Source organism: Ambystoma mexicanum, chromosome 11, assembly GCF_040938575.1.
Source record: "Ambystoma mexicanum isolate Mex_15411 chromosome 11, UKY_AmexF1_1, whole genome shotgun sequence".
Lineage (NCBI taxonomy): Eukaryota > Metazoa > Chordata > Amphibia > Caudata > Ambystomatidae > Ambystoma > Ambystoma mexicanum.
Window position 1 is genome coordinate 710,033,938 of NC_090934.1, and position 21,549 is coordinate 710,055,486.

The 21,549-nt window shown below is 48.1% G+C and overlaps 1 protein-coding gene across 2 annotated transcripts in view; it reads left to right on the forward strand.

Moving 5' to 3' along the window:
- The window catches only part of HIPK3 (homeodomain interacting protein kinase 3), a 754,208-nt gene that overhangs the window by 565,804 nt on the left and 166,855 nt on the right, over nucleotides 1-21,549 (forward strand). The window lies entirely within an intron of this gene.

The window sequence follows — 21,549 nt, forward strand, 5'->3', positions numbered from 1 at the left end:
CCCAAGAGGCTCTGGTGCTCCGGAGTATACTCAAGATACTTCCTCGTCAGAAAGAAGACAGGCGGTTGGCACCCCATCCTGGACCTGCGTCAGTTGAACAGGTACATCAAGGCACAGAAATTCAGGATGGTCACCCTCCAGCACGTGCTGGGACAGCTGGGGGAGGGCGACTTCCTATTGTCACTGGACCTGGAGGATGCTTACTTCCACATCCCCATTCTAAAAGGACACACAGTTCTTCAGATTCGTAGTCCAGGGGCGTCACTACCAATTCAGAGCCCTGCCGTTCGGATTTAAGTCGGCACCCAGGGTGTTCACCAAGTGCCGCGCACCTGCGCCTGCAAGGGATCCACGTCTACCTCTACTTGGACGACTGGCTAATCCGTGCAAGGTCAAGAGAACTCGCCGTCGAACACCCAGCGAGGACCGTCCGCCTGCTCACAGAGCTGGGATTCGCCATCAACTACCCCAAATCCCATCTGGTCCCTTCGCAGGTGGCACTGTTTCTGGGAGCGAAGCTCGATACAATGAAGCGACTGGCATCTCCGTCGGAAGAAAGAACTAAGGCCATTTTGGGCAAGGTGCAGCGCCTGTTAGCCACGGATGTGGCCAGAGTGAGGTCCATCAAGTCCCTCCTCGGGATGATGCCCTCATGCATCTACCTTGTGCCCCTTTGCAGACTTCGGATGCGTCTGCTACAAGAGTTCCTCGACGCCCGCTGGATTCAAGCGGCGGGCAGCTTCGAAGACGGGATCCCGCTCGACAAGGAGTTCCGTTGGGCGATTCTATGGTGGGGTGCCCGTGCGCACCTCGCGGCAGGCATGGACTTTCAGGCCCCGGCGTATCAGAAGACGGTAACGACGGACGCCTCCCTGGTGGGATGGGGGGGCCCACACCAGAGATCTCCACGCAAGAAGCCTCTGGCTCCCGGAGGAGAGGTCTCTTCACATCAACATCCTGGAGCTACGAGCCGTGTTCTGGGTGCTCAAATCGTTCCTTCCGTCCCTCAAGGACAAAGTGGTGAGGATCTTCACTGACAACACCACCACGATGTTCTACCGGAAGCAGGGAGGCACCAGATCCCCACCCCTATCCAAGGAGGCCCAGGATCTGTGGCACTGGGCCGTCGGCCAGGGGATGTTTCTGGTTCCCTTCCACCTGGCAAGAATAAAAAACACCATCGCCGACTCACTCAGCAGGGAGCTGCGCTCGTGCCACGAGTGGGAACTACACCAGGACCAGGTGGATCGGCTCTTTCAACGGTGGGACAAACCCCAGATCGACCTGTTCGCGACGGCTACGAACTCCAAGTACCAGAGGTTCGCTAGCAGGTTCGCACAACCGAGGAGCATGGACGATGCTTTCTCGTTCCCTTGGGACGGCCTGTTCCTGTACGCGTTCCCTCCGTTGCCGTTGCTGCTCCGTCTCATCAACCAGCTCAAGAGGTCCAGGTGCAGGATGATCCTCGTCGCACCGGCGTGGCCGAGGCAGATCTGGTTCCCGGACCTTCTGGACTTGTCAGCGTCCCCACCTATCAAGCTGGCGACGGACGCAGATCTTCTCTCCAGAGAAGGAGGCGCCATTCTCCATCATGACCCGGAGTCGCTGAAATTGCAGGCTTGGCTCCTGCAGCACTAGAGTTTGGAGGATACGATATCCCGGCTGACTGCAGAGAGGTTCTTGCAAAAGCCAGGGCGTCCTCAACTCTCAAATGCTATGGACATAAGTGGAAGAGGTTCTCTGTCTGGTGCCGTGCACAGAAGATGAACCCTCTGCGGATTACGGCCCCTCAAGTACTGTTGCTGGCCAAAGCTGGACTGGCTCACGCCTCCATCAAGATACATCTGGCTGCCATTTCCCGATACACCAGAACTACAGGACGGGCGTCCTTGTGGTCTCATCGCCTGGTGAAGGAATTTATGAAGGGACTATTCCGATCGTTCCCGCCGGTGAAAGCCCCTGCCCCGGCGTGGGAGCTCAACGTGGTGCTGACCAGGCTCATTGTGGGGCCCCATTCGGGCCTATGCATTTGGCGCTGTTGAAGTTCCTGTCATGGAAGACAGCATTTCTTGTGGCCATCACCCCCGCACGACGAGTGGGAGAGATCCAGGCCCTATCTTGCAAGCCTCCATACTTGACTTTTCACGACACAAGGGTGGTGCTGAGGACGCACCCCTCCTTTATGCCCAAGGTGCCGTCGGACTTCCACCTCAACGAGCCCTTGGTGTTGCCAGTTTTCTTCCCGTCGCCTTTGTCGCTGGCCGAGATGACTTTGCACTCGCTGGATGTGGCTAGAGCGCTGAAGTTCTACGTGGACCGCACAAAGAGTTTTCGGAAGACATCACAGCTGTTTGAACTTTGGACCTGTGAATCAAGGGAAGGCTCTCTTGAAGGCTTCCATTTCCAGATGGCTCTCCGGCTGCATCATGCACTGTCACCGGTTGGCAAACCGACCGCTGCCCGGCCGTCCGAGAGCCCATTCGACCAGAGCGATCGCTGCTACCACGGCGTTCCTGTCTGGTGTGCCCCTGCTGGACATCTGCAGGGCTGCTACGTGGAGGTCGACACACACCTTCACAAGATTCTACTGCGTCAATGGGACTCCAGGGAGGAGTCCAGGGTCAGCCGAGCAGTGCTGCGCAACCTGTTCGCTTAAGGTGAGCCTGGTGAGGAGGTAAGAGATGCTTAATGTTGAGTTGTTGTATTGCTTAATGTTGTGCATGTGTATACTGCTATGTATTCTTATATTCATGAGCATGTGAATCCATGCCAGACCCCATGCTGGAGAAGGAACAAGTTACTTACCTCCGTCCTTCCCCTCTGCGGCTCTTCACTTGGTCATACTGCCACTTTACGTGCTACCAAATCTGAGGATGGCTGCCAGGGGAGGGGCTTAGGTAGAGGGCAGTCATTGGCTGGGGGCAGTGTGACCCAGAAATCAGTGATTGGTTACTACTAAGAAAGACAGATCAGAAACAAAACTGATACTGATTTTTTTCTTTACCGAGGATTCCCGGCCTGACGACTGGGAATATTCATGAGCATGTGAATCCATGCCAGACCCATGCTGGAGAACAATAGTTACAGGTAAGTAACTTGTTCCTTTCCTTCCTCTTAAGTCAGTAAATACCCTTTTGGGATGACCCACAGACACAACCTACACCCTCAGGTGACTTCAATAGCTAGGGTGCTGGAGACATTAATATCTTATTGTTTGCATTTAGAATACTGTTAGAATTTAGTAAAGGGAAAAGGTTATTAGAACAAACAAAAGACAGATATTTCTAAGCAGGAAAATACTTTTGGATCCCCTAAGCAGTCATTCAGTATAATAGGGTAAGCCAAAGTCAATGGGCAAAAGTCATATATAGGATGAAGCACTTCTGGTAGTTAAGCAGACAGTCTTTGCACAATGTTTTAGAAGTCTTTGAAGAAAAGAAGAATTAAATGTTAATAACAAGCCTATTAGACTTGTGAGTAGTAGAAGATGCAAGCAACTCTACAATAAGAGGCAAGTTCTCTCAGACTTCTCAGTTCCTTTGTATAGAAGTAAAAGTGCAGCAGATGACTTGTGTTCCTGAGCAGCTCTGCAGAGGTCAGTCGTGGGGACAATAGGGCGGACTTCTGGGGACTCCTGCACTGCAATGGGACAGTCACTGTTCTCAACCGGCAATATTCAAAATCAGTGGCTGGTCAGTGTTTCAGCACCTCACATCTACCGCAAATAGCAACACAGCGGTTCCTGGCTATCGAGATGGATGTTGCTTGCTTCTGGTGTCCCGCACTCTGTTGAGGGGGCTCAGGCTCGGTCAGTCCTGCTTCCAGGGAGTCTGGAAGATCTTCCTGGAGCTCTAGGCCAGCTTAAAAGCAACGTACAAAATCTGGTGTTCCTCTCCCTGGCTTACACGGTTTCCAGCAGCAACTCTGTGGAAATTCAACTAGCTCCGAGAAGGATGTCCAGGTGGCTTACTTTGGAGTTGATTGGTCCCACCAACTCAAGGGGAGAAGTTGTCCGTGCAGGGTCTTCTCTGTTGATACAAATTTTGAGTTTCAGCACAGCGGCAGGGCTTCACCGGGCAAACCAACGGTCCAGGAGTTGCAGCAGGCGTCCTCTACAAGCTCTTATTCGATTCCTTCGTCCAGTGGTCGACTCTGCCTTTCAAGCCAAAAGCCTCACCTTTTACTCAGTTCTCTCCCATTCATTCCAGCCTAGCTGTCAGTCACCCAGCAGAGTGGCTGTCCTTGCCGGACACTCAGCCGGCCAAACACTACAGAGTGCATTTGAGTCTCATAGGAGACTAAGCACAGGGAGTTTCCAGCGTCTACCTCACTTCCTGCCCACCCCAGACACCCTGGAGCCAGAGATGGACTTCACTTGTGAATCCTGCCAAAGGCAAAGCGAAAAAGGGACCAACCCTGGTTTTGTGTGCAGAGTAAATCTCAAGAAGGCCCTTTCCACAAAGAAATGGTGAAAAAGGACCAGGGCCATTTTGACAATAATGGCATCCTTGAGTGCTTTACTGCAGCTGCAAACGCAGCCTGCGATAAATGCACACCGGGTATTTAAAAGTAAACCACTGCCACCAGCCATTCATCGAGGAAAGGGTAACATAAAAATGTTACATGAGAAGCTGGACAAAGGGGATACGAAGTAGCCCTTCCAGCACCCTATAGTGAGCTAGTGTGTGCTGGGTCTAGAAAGTTACAAATGTAAGTAAAGTCAATTTCACTTTACTGCTCTGGGAAACAGTAGTTTATCCCAGAGAAGGTATTTAAACATTGGGGAAATCTGGAAGAATTCCCTGTGCCACTGCACTGAAGGTGCTGTGTGACCCAATGTAAAAGATGATGCCTATGGAGTTTGTCAGACTCCATAACCAAAAGAAACAGTGTTCAAAATCACATTAAAATACATGAGTGTGAAAGAGTCTCACTCTCTCCAGGTAAAAAAATCAAGTCCTCAAAATCCAGCAAAGTTGTGGGGATCTCTAAGGTAGACGGAATTAGCATGTTTGTGAGAATTCTCCCTAACAGTGTGTAAGAGTTTATTTGAATATGTATCACTGTGAATCTCTTTGTTACTCCCCTACAGCTCACATTGACCCCTCTTGAGATAAGCCTGGCTGCTCAACACGCTACCAGCCTACGTAGTACAGACTTATACCAAAGGTTGGGTTCCTATTGCCAGGTGGTCATGGTTGTTGTAGTGCACCCAAAGGGTACTACATACAATCTTGCCTAATGGCTGTAGTCGTCAAGGTTGCCAGGACGGCGTGCCGGTCTCCAAGCAGGACTGAACTGGCCAGGACGTCGGGCCTCCACCCCTACACCCCCGTGGGAGGCCGGCTGACAAACTTCATCAGCGTGTGAGCAAACATCTCCACCAATTAATGGGTGCTGGATGCTCTTGCCCACAGAGACACTTTGGAGTTTCAGCGAGTGTCCGCGAATCCCACCGTTGGCCCGGCAGGAACAACATTCCTCAGCTGCTGCTGGAGATTTGGGCCATGTTAAGAAAAGGGGCGATAGATCTGGTTCCGAAGCGACTCTGGGGCTCTTGAGTTTACGCAAGATACTTTCAAGTAAGAAAGAAGACCAGGGGCTGGAGGCCCATTCTCGATCTAAGACACCTCAACAAGTACATCAAGTACCAGAAATTCATGATGGTCACGTTGCAGCACATACTCGGCCAACTGGAGGAGGGAGACTTTCTGTTGCTGTTGGATCTGGAGGACGCGTACGTCCACATCCCCATTCACGAAAAAACATTGCATGTTCCTGCGCTTCGTCGTTCAAGGGAAGCACTACCAGTTCAAGGCTCTCTCCTTCTAACTGAAGTTGGTGCCCAGAGTCATTACGAAGTGCCTGGCTCCAGTGGCAGCCCTTCTGCGTCTACAGGGAATTAATGTGTACCCATACCTCAATGACCTAATCATCCGGGCCAAGTCAAGGGACATCGCCGTTGATCACACGGAGAGGACCATCCAGCTGCTGACGGATCTGGGGTTCTCGGGGAACTATGCAAAATCCTGCTTGACTCCATCGTAGAACGCCCTGTTCCTGGGGTCCAAGCTCAACACAGTATCCTGCCTGGCGGTTCCGTCGGAGGAGAGGATAGCAGCCATTTTGGGCAAGGTGCAACAGCTGTTGGCACTGAAGATCGCCACGGTGAGGACCATCAAGTCACTGTTCGGCATATCATCATCATCATGCATCTACCTGATCCGGCTCTGCAGGTTGTGGAAGTAACAACTACAGGAATTCCTGGACTGTTGGATCCAGGTTTGCGGAAGCTTCAAGACAGGATCGTACTCGACGAAGAGTTTCGTTGAGCGATAAGGTGGTGGGGCGTGCTCTCCTACATAGCCAGAGGCACAGCCTTCCAGAGCCCCCCCCCCCCCTCCCATACCAGGAGACAGTCACGACGGACGCTTCCCTGGAGGGGTGGGGAGCACACACCGGACGTTTCCACGGCAGAGGCCTGTGGCTTCTGGAGGAGAAGGCGCGCTACACATGAATGTCCTGTAACTACAGGCTGTGTTTTGGGCCCTCATGTAATTTCTTCCATCCCTCAATGGCAAAGTGGTGAGGGTCTTCATGGACAATACCACCACCATGTTTTACATCCAGAAGCAGGGGGCACCGGATCCCTAGCGCTCTCCAGAGAGGCGCAGGAATTGTCCCACTGGGGCGTCGCCCAGGGGATGTTCCTCATTCCTTTTCAACTGGCAGGGGTCAAAAACAGTCGCCGACTCCCTCAGTAGGGAGCTGTGCTCTTGTCACGAGTGGGAGCTTCGGCAGGATCAAATGGACAACCTCTTCCTCAGGTGGGGCAGTTCCTAGATCGGTCAGGGTTCCCCCAGCCGGGGAGCATTCTCCTTCCCTTCGGAAGGCCTGTTCCTGTGCGCGTTCCCTCAGTTGTGGCTGCTACTACGAGACATCGGTCAACTCAGACGGTGCAGGATGATCCTTGTTGCGCCAGCGTGGCCGAGACAAATCTGGTACCTGGACCTTCTCAGCATAAGCGTCCCCTCCAGTCAAGCTACCAGTGGTGGCGGATCTTCTCGCCAGGGAAGGAGGTGCAATCCTACACCACGACCCAGGATCGCTGAACCTGAAACGGACACAAATGGAAGCGTTTTGCTGCGACTTGGTGCCGGTCGTAGAACATTTTTAACCCTCTGAGGGTTACCCCCCCCCCTCCAAATTCCTTCTGTACTTGGTGCCGTTGGCTAAATTGAGGCTGGCGCACACCTCCATCAATGTGCCATCTGGCAGCTATCTCCCTCTACATTAGGTCTCAGGGACGGTCTTCTCTTTGGTCACACCGTCTAGTAAAGGACTTCATCAAAGGACTGTTGTGTTCGTTCCTGCCGGTGAAGGTGCCTGCCCCGGCGTGATAACTTGGCATGGTGCTGACTAGGCTCATGGTGGCCCCATTCGAGCTAATGCATCAAGCTCCGCTCAAGTTCCTGTCTTGGAAGACAACTTTCCTCGTGGCCATCACCTCTGCCAGAGGAGTAGGTGAAATCCAGGCCCTGCAAGCGGCCTTACTTGACTTTCCACGAGATGAGGTTGGTGCTGCGGATGCACCCCTCCTTCATGCCCAAGGTTCTGTCGGAATTTCATCTCAACAAACCCTGTGTTTTTTCTGACGCCTACTGTTAGGCAAGATTGTGTGCAGTATCCTTTGGAAGACTATAGCAACCTTGACCTCCTGGCAATAGGTGCCCAACCTTTGGTATAAGTCTATACTGCACAGGTTGGCAGTGTGGCTGAGCAGCCAGGCTTATCTCAAGAGGGGGTCAATGTGAGCAGTAGGGGTGTAACTCACGTTTCACAGTGACAGTTATTCAAATAAACACACTCAAGGTGTGATGATTAAAGAATTATTAATTTAATTAACGGTCAGTTATATAAGCCTTCTTCAGAAGGGAGCAAGATACGTAACAATTAGAATACACTTCAAAACACATTCTTAGTTTCTCTAAATCAGATGCCTGTTGGAGATGGCACACACACTTCCTACACTCTCAGGTGACTTAAATAGCTGGGACGATGTGGACATTGATTTACCAGTGTTACATTTAGATCAATTCTGAGTTTGGGTGTAAAGGGTTACATGGGGGAATAAAACAAAGGTTAACAAAGCATTCATGAAACTGGTAAGTACTTTTACAACTCTCCAATACAAAGTAAATTAACCCTTCCCTGGGAGAAAGGCAAAAGCACAATGTCAGAGGTAGAGGTCTCCCTGGGAGCCAGGACAGCCAATGTTACTTGAGCAAAGTCTAGGGGAGCTGAAGATCTTCTTTGCAGGTAAGTAAGTCTTGCACAATGTTTTTAGAAAGATTTGTAGGAATAAGATTCACTTGAAGGGCCACAAGCTGGGAGGCTTGTGAGGGGCAAAGCTATCGGCAACTCTGCAATGGCAACCAAGACCAGTCTCAACTGAGAACAAGTAAGGCTACACATCAAGAGGTAAGTTCTTAGACTTTACAGTACCGTGGTTAGAAGAAATGGTTCCAGCTGGCTTCTGTTCCTGTACACGTCCGCAGATCCTTTTGTTCCTGGGCCTAAGTCATGGGGACAAGAGGGAGGATGTCTGGGGACTCCTGCAATGGGAACGTTGGCGGCAGCAATGGGCAAACTTCAAACCTTCAATTCAGCGTCACTTCACGGTTTCAGCCCCTCGCCTCTGATAGCAAATAGCAACACCACGGTTCTCGGATACCACTTCAGACTTTCCTCGCATCTAGGGTCATGCACGCTGTTGTGTTCCTCTACCTGGCACTTCGCTTCCAGCAGCAGCAGTGGAAGTACAGTCAGCTTCGAGAGGATGCCCAAACAAGTACACTTTGGAATTGATTGGTCCCACCAACTCAAGGGGAGAAGTTGTCCTTTGCATGGCTTCTCTAGTCGAGGAGAATTTTGAGCTTCAGCACTACAGCAGGGCTTCACCGGGAAAACCAATGGTCCAGGAGTTGCAGCCAGCGTCTCTTCCAAGTTCTTCTGCGGATTCCTTCGTCCAGTGGTCGACTCTGCCTTCCTTGCAAAAGACCTTGCCTTTTATGCAAGTCTCTGCCTTTCATTTGCAGCCTAGCTGTAACTCTCACAGCAGGGCGGCTGTCATCCAAGGACAGCCAGCAGGCCAATCACCTTTGGGTGCATTCCTGTAACCAGGAAGACTAAGCACAGGGAGTTTCAGGCACCTCCCTTGCTCTATGCCCTGCCAGACACGCTGGAGCCAAAGGTGGGTGTCAGCAGTGAACCCTGCCAAAGACAAAACGTACAAAAGGACCAAACCTGGTTTGGCACGCAGAGTAAATCTCAAGAAGGACCTTTACAACAAATGGCAAAAAAAGACAACCGGGGCCATGATGACAAAATGGGCACCCATGGGTGCTATACTGCAGCTGCGACCGCAGCCCGCGGTACAAACGCACAATGGTAGGAAAAAGTAAACTACTGCCACCAGCCATTAACTGGAGAAAGGGTAACACAAAAATGTTACATGAGAAACTAGACAAAGGGGATACTAAGTAACCCCTCCAGCACCCTATTGTGAGATATTGTGTGCTCGGTCTACAAAAGGTAAGTAAAGTTAATTTCACTTTACTGCTCTTGGAAACAGTAGTTTCACCAAGAGAAGGCATTTAAACTTTTGAGAAAATTAAGACTTCCCTGTGCCACTGCTTTGAAGGTGCTGTGTGTCGCAGTCTAAAAAGATGTTGCCTATGGAGTTTGTCAGAACCAAAACCAAAAAAAACCGTGTTCAAATCAAAGAAAAATAAATGAGAGTGGGGAAAGTCTCCCTCTCTCCAGTATAAGAATTAAGTCCTAAAGTCCAGCAAAAGAGCTCGGGGTCCCCAAGGTAGAAGGGAATTGGCACATTTATGAGAATTCTCCCTGACCAGGCTGTTACAGTAGTATGGACTGTGGCGGACCAGAGCTCCTGAGGCACTGAGCTTCTTGGGGAAGGTGAGGAAAGGGCGAATGCCCCTAAGAAGTTGAAAGTGGGCCTTCTTGGCAAGGTCCAAGATGTGAGGAGTAAAGAGGAGCGTCTTGGAGCCTCTTTATCAGGATAGAATGGTTGACAGTGTCAGAGAGGTCCAGGAGAATGAGAACAGCAGGAGAATTAGTCCAGATTTGTGAGCAGTTCTTCACAGGTGTTCAGGAGAGCAGTTGCCGTGCCTCTGTATGATCAGAATCCAGATTGATGGTCATGTAAACAACCAAGGAGCTCAGTGTGTTGGGTCAGTTGGGGGATTACCAACTTCTCCAGGAGTTTCCCAAGGAAGGATGTAGCAGAGCTAGGGCGGTAGTTGGCCAGACAAAAGGGGGTCGGCTAAAGGCTTTTTTAGGAGGGGATGCACAAGGGAGTGCTTGGGAGAAGAGGGGACATAATATGTATATGACAGTGTTTGTTTTTTCTTTTGGTCCATATGTATGCTACAATTTCTTTGTACCAAGCTACAGCTATCTCCCTCCTAAAATGAGCCTGGCTGCTCTGTCTACGCTACCAAATGTTCTCAGGTGGTACAGCTTTATACTAATAGTGGAATTTTGTACTGCCTCAGATATTGTTTTACAAAGCCCTTAGTTGGACTTGAGAAACAAATTCCTAACACCAATATTCAAGACATTTTTATTAAATTACTATATAAAATCTTAACAATGAACTTTAGAAGTGAATTTTTTTTAAATGGCATTTTTGCAATTTTTTTATAAATCTTTTGTATCCGACAAATGGCAACATTGATAAAAAAAAAAATAGGATGAAAACGTTAAGATCAATGTCACTGGAAGCTCAAACTGGAAAAATAAAACAAACTGGATATTTAATCGAACCTCATCAGTCCTCAACAGTGTATACCTATCTAAAAATAGGTAACTGTACAAGGTTTAAAGGTTTAAAAAAAAGAAATACCTCATTCACTGTAGACCATCTCTGTATAGTGAGCACCTCAGCAGGCATTTTATTCAAAATAATGTTTGAACTGCTTGCGATCAAACAAGTTTTATGCGCCTTTCAAACGCTAATCCAAAACAAAAATGTCCTCACTACCAGACAATGCAGCAGTTGTGTTTTGCATAAACAAACTGGTCAGAACGCACTCCCAAACGCTGTTTCTACTTACTCAGCAAATATGGCAATGGTGCATACACCGGCAACTGTTCATACAAGCCAAACACGAACCAGGAGGGCACAATTGTCTTGCAGGCAGCCTAAGCAGGCTGCTGTTTCAAGAGCCTGAGTGAGAAATGAACACAAACCTATTTGAACTGATTTTTGTAGTATATGGCATCCAGCCATAAATGGATTTGTGACAAGTACAAATGCAAAATTCAGTCTTTTTGCCCGGATACGCACAACCAGGTCCTCTCTGCTACACACTATGGATGAATTGGTGTGGGATATTTGCTTACACTTACCCTGCTCCTCCCCCACCCCCCAAATCTCCCGCCGCTTACGCCCTCCGAAGCAAACTATTTTGAAATTAATCCACAAGAGCTTGTCTGTAATGCTAATTGCGCCAACATGGGCATGACCAGTGTGGAATCCTCACCTCCCACAGTGCTGCTTCAACCACCAATCAAATTGCACGGAGTACACAACCTGTACGCCTAACAGTGTCAGCAGATTTTTCACCCCAATCCACAACTATTAACACAGAGCCTGGCTCCTGAGGTTCCAGATTTTGGTCATTGGAACCTGCCTCTATGATGAATGGACATACCACATCAGACAGTAAACCAAATATGTTTCAATAAATGGATGCAAGTCACAATTTGGTGCATAAAGAGAAAGATTAATCTAAGCAGTTATTGTCTGTGCTCCAGATAAGATTTTGAAGTGGGAATATTTTACTCTCGGTTTTAAAGAGTAAAAATGTAAGTCCAATTCCCAATGGGAGTATTTTATAAGAGTAAAAATGTTTTCACTGGAAAATGGTACTGTTTTTGGAAGAATTCCTTTGCACCTGGTTATTCATACAAATTAAAAGATACACCTTTCCTTGCCAATAATAATAGTTTCTGATGTTTGTTAATCTGCTTAGAATCACATGCTGTGCATATTCCGACATCCAGTGGTAACTGCAGAGTATTTCATCTTGTCTTTCGAGAATCGAAAGGGGACGTCGACATGGGCGCGCCTGTAACACTATCCCTACGTGACGTGTAGTGTACCCAGGATCCCTCACGTGTCGAGGTCCCTCAGATTATTTTTTTCCGCTCAGATAACTGGTCGCCCTTATGCGGAGTTCGTAAAGAACATTGCTATTGTCTCACTGACCTTTGGTCGAATAATACTATAAAATAGTTAAGATCACCCCTTCTGTCCCTTATCTTGATGGCTGTTCCAGTCTCTCCCGAAGACCTGCGAGAACTTCGACGGACAGTGATCCTGTCGGCGTTGCAGACCACGTGGCCGGGCCTTCCTCTGGCCTATACAGTAGGGAGAGTGGGGTTCGGGTGGACATTTCTTTTCAAACTGAAAATGTCTCTTTCCTTCCTCTTTCCTGTTTGGTCTTGGTCACTCTGTGTACCCTCAGCTATGGAGAGGACTCAATTTAGATTAGAGGACTCCATTTAGATTTTGCCCTATTTGTAAGAACAAATTCCCATGGAAGATTAAGCACAGACGGTGTAACCGGGGCTTGCCCCTCGATCACAAAGAGGAAGGGTGTGCGGCTTGCAAACTCCTCCACCCCAAGACCTTAAAGGAGCATAGGGTTGGGCGGCCTACAGTATGTCCAAGGCCGAGATTTCTCCCACTGCTGCTACCACCGAATGTGACGATGGCGAGAGTGACTATCAGACCTCCGAACCGGAGATTGTTGACCTTTCGACAGAACGCTCCCGTTCCGCATAGTCTGTCCCCAGCCCCGATAAGCACGGCGTAAGTTCTGCTATGGGGAAGTCACACCCGGCGACAAAGATGGACACGTACACGGCACTGAACACACAACCCCAAGCCTTACTTCGACTACGTTGAAGAAGACTTTGGCGCTAACGGGTACACCAGTAACTCCAGCAATCACCGGGATCAGCAGCACTCCCCGCAGCAGCATATGCGCCTAGCGACTGGGCAATCCAAGACAAAGTTCGCTACCCCAAAAATGCATAACTCCATCAACGCGCATCACAAGAAGGCGTACGGCGACAATAAGGTTTCTGGCTCCGCCGAGGACTACAATAGCTCAAGATAAGGCCTTACCACCGTTGAAAATTACGGCGCTACCGGAAAAGGTGGGCGATGAAGGCAAGGCCCCGGCTCTGCCGAAAAAGATTCCCTTACAATCGTTGGCTGTAACTACGCGCCTCACGTCTGAGGAGGACGTCAAAGACAGCCTGGCAAGAATTGTCAGCTGACTCTCAATGACGGCAGTTTAGGGACTCTTCTAAAGTTTCCGAAAGGTCCAAGGATCCGCCGAGATCTAAGGAGAGCGTTCATAAGTCGAAAGAAAGACACAGGGATACCCCACCTTAATCGGTCCCGCCAGAGGAATTCTCTGAAGGAGAAGGACTTTCTTTGACGTTAAGGCACACATCTTTACAGTTTTCAACGGAAGAGAGTGCTAGACACTTTTTACACCTTTAGACCATTCTAGGTCGTCAGTCTGGACTAGAGAAAAGTTTGAGGACTGCATGGAAAGGCTGGACAGGTTTGTTTCACGTTCAGAACAACCTACACCAAGAAGGCCACGGGATGAAGGCCCTTTTAACCCTAGAGCTAAATTCCCAAGGCTTTTTGACCCCTCTTTAGAAGAGGATATATATAATTATGACCTTACTGAAGAAAACATTCCTCCATTTACTGTAGAGGAAAATCTTTTCTCTAACGAAGAGGAACATGAGCCCATTGAACATGAGCCCATTGAGGGCTGGGGGGAGGACCCAGATATGGGTGACTCTCAACCATGGCAGTCTCCAGATAATCTGGCTTTGGACTCCCCTCAAACCACCCCTACAAGAAAACCCCTCTCCAATTGATGATTAGTTGATGTTTAACGTAATGTTACGTAAGGCAGCTGAACACTTTAAAATTGCCACTGAAGAGGCAGCCCCTGAAGCCGACTTGGTTGAAGATATACTCGAATAAAAACCGCCAGCCAGCCAGGCTATCCCTCTCTTCAATTCGATTAAAAAACGCCTTCCTCCCTCCTTAGCAACACCTGCTCTCAAAAGAGGTGTAAATCCAAGAATTGAAAAACTCTTTCGCCCTTCTCGCTCAGATCCTCTATGTATTAGGTCAATCCACCCCAGATTCTTTGGTAGTTACTACCACAAGAAAGAGAGCAGGGGTCCCTTTGTCAACCAGCGAGGCACCCCCTGACAAAGAAAGGAAAAGACTTTTCGCCCTTGGGAAGAGGGTTACCACCACAGCAGCAGCGTACTCTACGCATATTGCCATTAACACCGCTTTATTGCCCAGTTACGCTGTTGCGCAATGGGCTTTAATACAAGAAGGCCTACAAGAGGCTCCAGAACCTCTACAAACCCGTCTCCTCACCAGTCTCTGAGGGTAGGCAGGTTAACCAGAGCATTATAAAGAACACTTTGGATTCTGCCGAGATGGCCAGTGGAGCCCTGGCTCAGAGCATACTCTTCAAAAGACATGCATGGCTCCGGAACTCAGGATTTAAACCTGAGACGCAAGCGTTGCTTATAAACAAACCTGTGGAGGAATCCAACTTGTTTGGGAAGGCGGTCGACGAGGCACTAGAGACCGCAAAAAAGAAACATGACACCCTAAAAGGTCTGGAACAAATTACTCAGACCCTCCATAAAATGAGGATTTGGAAACAGAAGGTTTTTTCGTGGCCAATGCTTCACTCATTAACAATACTCTTCAGGAAACAACTGGAACTCTCCACAGGGCACCAACACTTACACCACCCTACCCTGTACCCCCAAAGAGGACAGAGCCGTGGTAAAGGAAGGGGCAGGAACTCTACCCCCAGAGGTTCTCCAGCCTCGGGTTCCAAATGACCTGAGGATTCGGGTCCCCTCCCATGCCTCCCCAGTCGGGGGCCGGCTTACATCGTTCCTTCAGGCATGGGAGGGAATAGCCACGGACCAGTGGGTACTAAAAACCATAGCCCATGGGTACTGTGTAGAGTTCAACCGGTTCCCAAAATTCAGACCTCCACGACAACGAAGACTATCACCAGAACATTGCATACTTCTTCAAGAAGTCGAGATACTGGAACAAAAAAGAGCCATAGAAATCGTACCTCTATCACAGGTAAAATAAGCTATTTATTCAGTGTACTTCCTTGTACCCAAAAAGGATCTAACCATGCGCCCTGTTCTAGATCTGCGCACAGCGAACAAATTTGTAAAACTACAAAGGTTCTGCATGGTCATCCTGCAGGAAGTAATTCCCCTGCTTACACAGGGGGATTACATGGCAAGTCTGGACATGAAAGCTGCATACTCGATGTTGCCAGCGCACAGAAAATACCTCAGATTTATGATACAGTACAACCGCTATCAGTTCAAGGTTCTACACTTCGGCATAGCATCTGCACCAATGGTATTTACAAAGGTACGAGCAGTAATAATAATAATAATTTGGCATTTATATAGCGCTACGAACCCTCAGGTATCTGAGCGCTGCTTATTATTACCCACGGTGTGTGGTGCTCATTTGTCGACCTCGGAAGGATGAAAGGCTGAGTTTGGCCCCGCCGGGATTCGAACCTGCGTTAGCAGACTCTGCACCGATGTCAAGCGAGCGCTCTACTCGCTGTGCCACTTGACCGGCTAGTAGCGGCAGCACACCTGCGCAGGCAATCCATTCCAGTATATCCTTACCTCAAAGACTGGCTCATAACGGGGGACTCTTACAAGACGTGTCTGTCAAATACCCAAAGGACGATAGATCTTTTATTCAGTCTGGGATTCTCTATCAAAGAGAAAAAATCCAGCTTAGACCCCAGTCAAGTCAAGTAAAACAATTCCTAGGGGCTCTAATTCGAACAAAGGACGGCCTCGTCTTCCCCTTCAACGAGAGGGTTCAAAACATGTTATTTCAAATCCCTCATTATGTAGCCAGTCGAGAGGTAACAGTACGCAAAGCTATGCGCCTGCTAGGAATGATGGCGTCATGTATCTCCTTAGTTCCTCACGCGCGCCTCCGCCCATGCAAGATTGGCAAAGCAGCCAGTGGTGTCAGGCCAACGGACAGTGGGAGGGTTTAGTAGTGGTCTCGCCGGCCCTTATCTCGCTGCGTTGGTGGTCGAATGAAAACCTCTTAAAAAGGGAAATCCTTCACTACCCCCACAGTGGAAGCCACTCTAACTACAGACTCCTCCCTCACAGGGTGGGGATCCCACCTGCTTCAGCAAACAGCAAGTGGAGTTTGGTCATCAGACATAGCGTCCAACCACATAAACCTGGTGGAACCGGGTAGTGTTCAAAGCACTAAAAGCTTTCAAAACACAACTGCAGGGAAAGACAAACCTAATCCTCACAGACAGCGCCACGGCCATGTACTATTTGAACAAACAAGGGGGCACTCATTCTCCAGGGCTGTCCAAACTGTGTCAGAACATTTGGAAGTGGGCTCTCAAACGCAACATGTTCCCGTTATCACAACATGTTCCAGGGTAACTCAATCTTCTGGCAAACATACTCGGCAGAGACATTCCGTTGCCCAGGGAGTGCGAATGGCGATTACACGGAGACATTGTCGCCAACGTTTTTGCACAATGGGGCTTTCCAGAGATGGATTTGTTCTCAACTCTGGAAAATTAACACCAAGATTACGCCTCCCGGTATCCTCAAACACTCCAAGGGGAAAGGACTCTGGATAGCATGGTCAGGTAAATTAGTCTACGCTCGCCCCCCCCCCCCCCGCCCCCCGACTCCCCTGCTCCCCTTCTCAACAAGATCATGCACAAGATGCACCAGGAACCAGTCTCGATGATATTGGTGGCCCCCATGTGGGGTGACACTTCACCCATGCCCCAAGACACTGAACTTAGCGGCCCAGCTCCTGAGGTCATAGAGTTTGGACACCTGCAGCTCCCTCAAAGATGCATGGACATTCTCAGAGAATTAAGCAAAACAAACACTAGATATTGCTATTCTAGTAAATGGAAACGGTTTGTCATGTGGTGTAACTCAAAGAGCATCAACCCAATCGACTGCTCTGCCACTCACATTGTTTTATACCTAACTCACTTACTTGACTCTGGCCTAGTCTTCAACTCAAAGGTGCAGCTAGCTGCACTTTCAGGATACACAACATCACAACAAAGGCTTTCATGGAAGGAGTAAAAAGAATTCACCCTCCCATTTCTAACCCGGTTCCCGGATGGGACCTAAATGTGATGTTAAATAGGCTTATGGGAGCTGCTTTTGAGCCCATGCACAAAGCAAGTCTTTAAAAACCTCACCTTCAAGACTGATATTACCTCCATTGGGAGGGTAAGTGAACTACAGGCACTCTCTATTCTAGATCCCTTTGTAACAGTTCACAAAGATAAGGTGGTTTTGCGCACTCACCCTAGATTTGTGCCTAAATTAATTTCCAAGTTCCATGTGAACCAGTCAATAGAGCTACCAACGTTCTTTCAAAATTCTTCAAGTCTGGGGGAAAGAACCCTGCACACACTGGATGTATGCAGAGCTGTCCTGTTCTATATGGAAAGAACTCGTCCTCTAAGGAAAGTTTTTTGTTTCAGTGGCCACAGGAAGAGGAGATTCAGTCTCCAAATCCACTATTTCTAGATGGATTGTCAATTGCATTACACTGTGCTACAATCTTGCTAAGAGAGAACTGCCCTTGAAGCCTAAAGCACATTCCACTCGAGGCACTGGGGCATCCATAGCATTAATTGCAAATGTTTCCCTCGAGTCCATTTGCAAAGCGGCACCTGGAGTTCTGTACACACCTTGACAAAACACTATTGCCTAGACACTATTTCTAGATCCGATTCTCATGTGGGACAGGCAGTATTAAGACCTCTTTTCACTACTGTTCCTTCTCACAACCCACCTCCAACTGCGGGTACTGCTCGCTAGTCTATGCACAGCACGTGATTCAAAGCAGATTAACAAACATCAGAAGACATGCATTACTTACCGTAAAAGCATTTTTGATGGTTGTATCTGCTTAGATTCACATGCGCCCACCCTTCCTCCCCGCTCGGATGGAAGGAACATAGACATCTTATCTCTCTCTCTCTCTCTCTCTCTCTCTCTCTCTCTCTCTCTCTCTCCTGTACTCACTCACGATAGTCATAAGGCTCCCTCTCGGCAGAAAAAATACAATCGGAGGGACCTCGACATGTGAGGGATCTTGGGTACACTACACGTCACGTAGGGATAGTGTTACAGGCACGCCCATGTCGACGTCCCCTTTCGATTCTTGAAAGACAAGATGCAATACTCTGCGTTTACCACTGGATGTAGGACTACGCACACCATGTGAATCTAAGCAGATACAACCATCAGAAATGCTTTTACGGTAAGTAATGCATGTCTTCTTCCTGTGGTACTATGTGCACTACTGTTCCAAACATCTTCATGGAGCCATGTGGGTTAAAAGGGGGGGCGCAAGGTCCTTCGTGTCTGTTTCCTGTTATTTATTGGGAGTATTTGTAGTCCCTATTTTAATTTTTTGGAGGTATTTGCCTATTTTTACTGAGCAAAAGGGGCTGATGCACACCTTATCTGTAGTGCGGGTTATTGTTACATATCTTGTGTTCTTTTTTGACCTACGGTTACACTTTGCTTAAGGTACATTTAGCAGCCGTAGCAGTATGCACTTGCTTTTGGAGTTAAAGCTTTCCTGGCAGGGGTGAATTGCATTTATATGCTCCATTGGCGCACTCGCCACCAGGTTGTGATCTAAATAAAGGACTACATAGACTGAGTCCCCCTTTTGAGCCTATTTACAAAGCTTTCCTAAAAGACCTCGCCTGCAATGTAGCTTTTTTCATTAGTCACACCAGTCAGTCGATGGAACATCCTGTTTTCTTTTGAAACCCGAAAACAAGGGAACATCACACACTTGATGTGTGCATAGTGGTCATGTTCGTTCTAGTCCATTCTTTGGGGTTTCTTTTGCCGTAGGCGATTCCAGACACTTAATCTACCATTGCAAGACGGATTGTTTGCTATTTTCAGCTCTGCTGCGCATTGCTACAGAGACCTTTATTTCACTCGTAAAGCTTGCGGGACAAGAACCACAGGATCCACGTAAGCTTTCAATGCGTAAATCACATGGAGCATTTGCAGGGCAGCTACCGAGTTCTGTGTACACTTTTGCATACTATTGTGTAGACATGTAAGAGATATCGGACTTATTCAAGTACACTGTGTCCTACCTGTATTTATGTTGTACTGTTGCTTCAGCTCTCCCAATACCTACATCTGGTGCTGCTTACTAATCTATGCAAAGCATGTGTATCCAAACAGTTTCACATGGAGGACATTCCTTACCCCTGCGGCTCATGGGAACCTGTACAGCTACGGTAGATATGCTGTAAAGGTAATAGTCTAGTCAACACCCTCTTACTTTGGAAATAATCAACTTGTACTACTCAGGACTAACCACAATATGGCGTCCGATGCAAAGCATCTGACTAAACCATGTCAAGCCACAGAGACTATTACTGGGAAAGTAATTGTTGTGATTGCCTGGTTCAGAAGTGTAAGTGCTTCACACACAAATTATCAGGTGACTCCATGATGAGCACAGCCTAGTTAATATTGTTAACCCCCAAAACCCCCTTCATGGGTCTATCATACATTTCTTGAGTGATGACGCCCCTCCCCCAACTAACCAATCCACTAACAATGTCATCCCTCTGCATACTCCTCTTTAACCAAACACAACCACAAGCCTAAAATGCAGCAAACCGCACAAACTTCACTACACTGCTACAACAAAACAAACCGCACATAGACTTGCACAACAGCACACGACGACTATTGACCGTATAACACCTCAAGCCCAGCCAACGGACCCACCGGGCTGAGGCTGCCAACAGCACATCACTGCTATCTAGCACTTTTCCAGCTGATTCCCACTAACCCCCCCCCCCCCCACCCCCTCTCCCTCTTTTAGAGCCTCCCAGAGCGCCAGGGGACCACTCCAGCGGTGATGGTGCGCGGTACAAATATCCTTTAACATTAACATACTGCAAGTATCCCCTTTAGTTGTCTTTTATGCGCTCCGTTTTCCTTGCAAGTAGAGATCGGGACAGTCTGAGGTTTTCATTGCACCTTTCTCTGCGTGATTTCCAAAAAAGCATGGACAACATAAAGGCATAGAATGGCTCAGCAATGATCCTACTTGGTTTTGATTACATGGACCACATGACACTTGTGCTTGGAGAGCTTTGTCTCCCTCTGACATCCTCATGCATACTTAACCAATTATTTCAGAAAATGATTTTCTCAGATATTCACTCTCTAGATGGGGTACATTTTATGCAAGGGCGGCAGGAGGAACAGATAATTGTCTCAATGTCTAATCTTCAGCCTCTTAGAGTGGCACTTCAGGGGCGCCAAAGAAAAGCTCTTCACAGTGGATAACAGTCGACTATGTGGGTAATTACCTACTAGCCAGCACCACATTTGGAAAGAAGGGAAAAGTCCATAGTCGTGGTCGAGATTGAGATTTCCCGCTTCAAAAATTGAAATGTTTGTGCCACCACTTTATTCTCACAGTGAATGATTAGTCTGCCGTGCAAGGGACTATAGATCATAACATAAGCAACAGTGTGTTCAAGTGTGATGTAAGGAAGGGATGCATGAAAGTTCTTCGCTGCCAGTGCATTGGCAATAATGCAGATGTGTGGATTTGTTGGTGGTGGGTTGCATTATATTGGCCAATTGTTCGTTCTCTATTATATGGATAACTGTTTTATGCCTATACAATCATAGTTTAAATGGCTTCCAAGAATAGATCTTGATATTCACAGGCCAGTCATGCTGCTGAAGAGAGGTTTTTGGTGCTGTGTGTGGTATTTAGAAACTTGGAATACCATCTCCTTGAGTTATTTCATACCCGGAAGTGGTGCAGTTTGCAGTGATGGACCTTTAGTAGCCAGAGCCAGTAAATATATTTGGATTATAGCATGATCATAATGAAGATGAACACAGCAGTGCAATCGCTATAACTCACGTTTGCTTCACAAAAACTCTGTGAATGTCCGGTTTTCATTGACGCACTCTGACATATGTACTTTAATTTAATATGGGGAAGTGAACACTTGGGCACATTTGTAACGGTTCCTTTCACTGAAGATTTGCATTTCACTGATTGCATCTGCAATCAGAGTGCATTCTGTAATATAACGGGTTTCATAATTGGACACCCTGTCTAAATAATTAACTTTCAACTGAAAGGCTTGCATTAATCACGGAGGAAGAAATTATCGTACTTAAAATAAGCCTTGTTTGTAGTCTGTGTATATTTGTTTGGATCGGAATCAGTTGGTTATTTCTTCAATCAAATGTTTTTCCTGTCCGGTTTCAGCGTTGGACATGGCACCCTTTCTATATCTGGTGTGACTTTCTGCC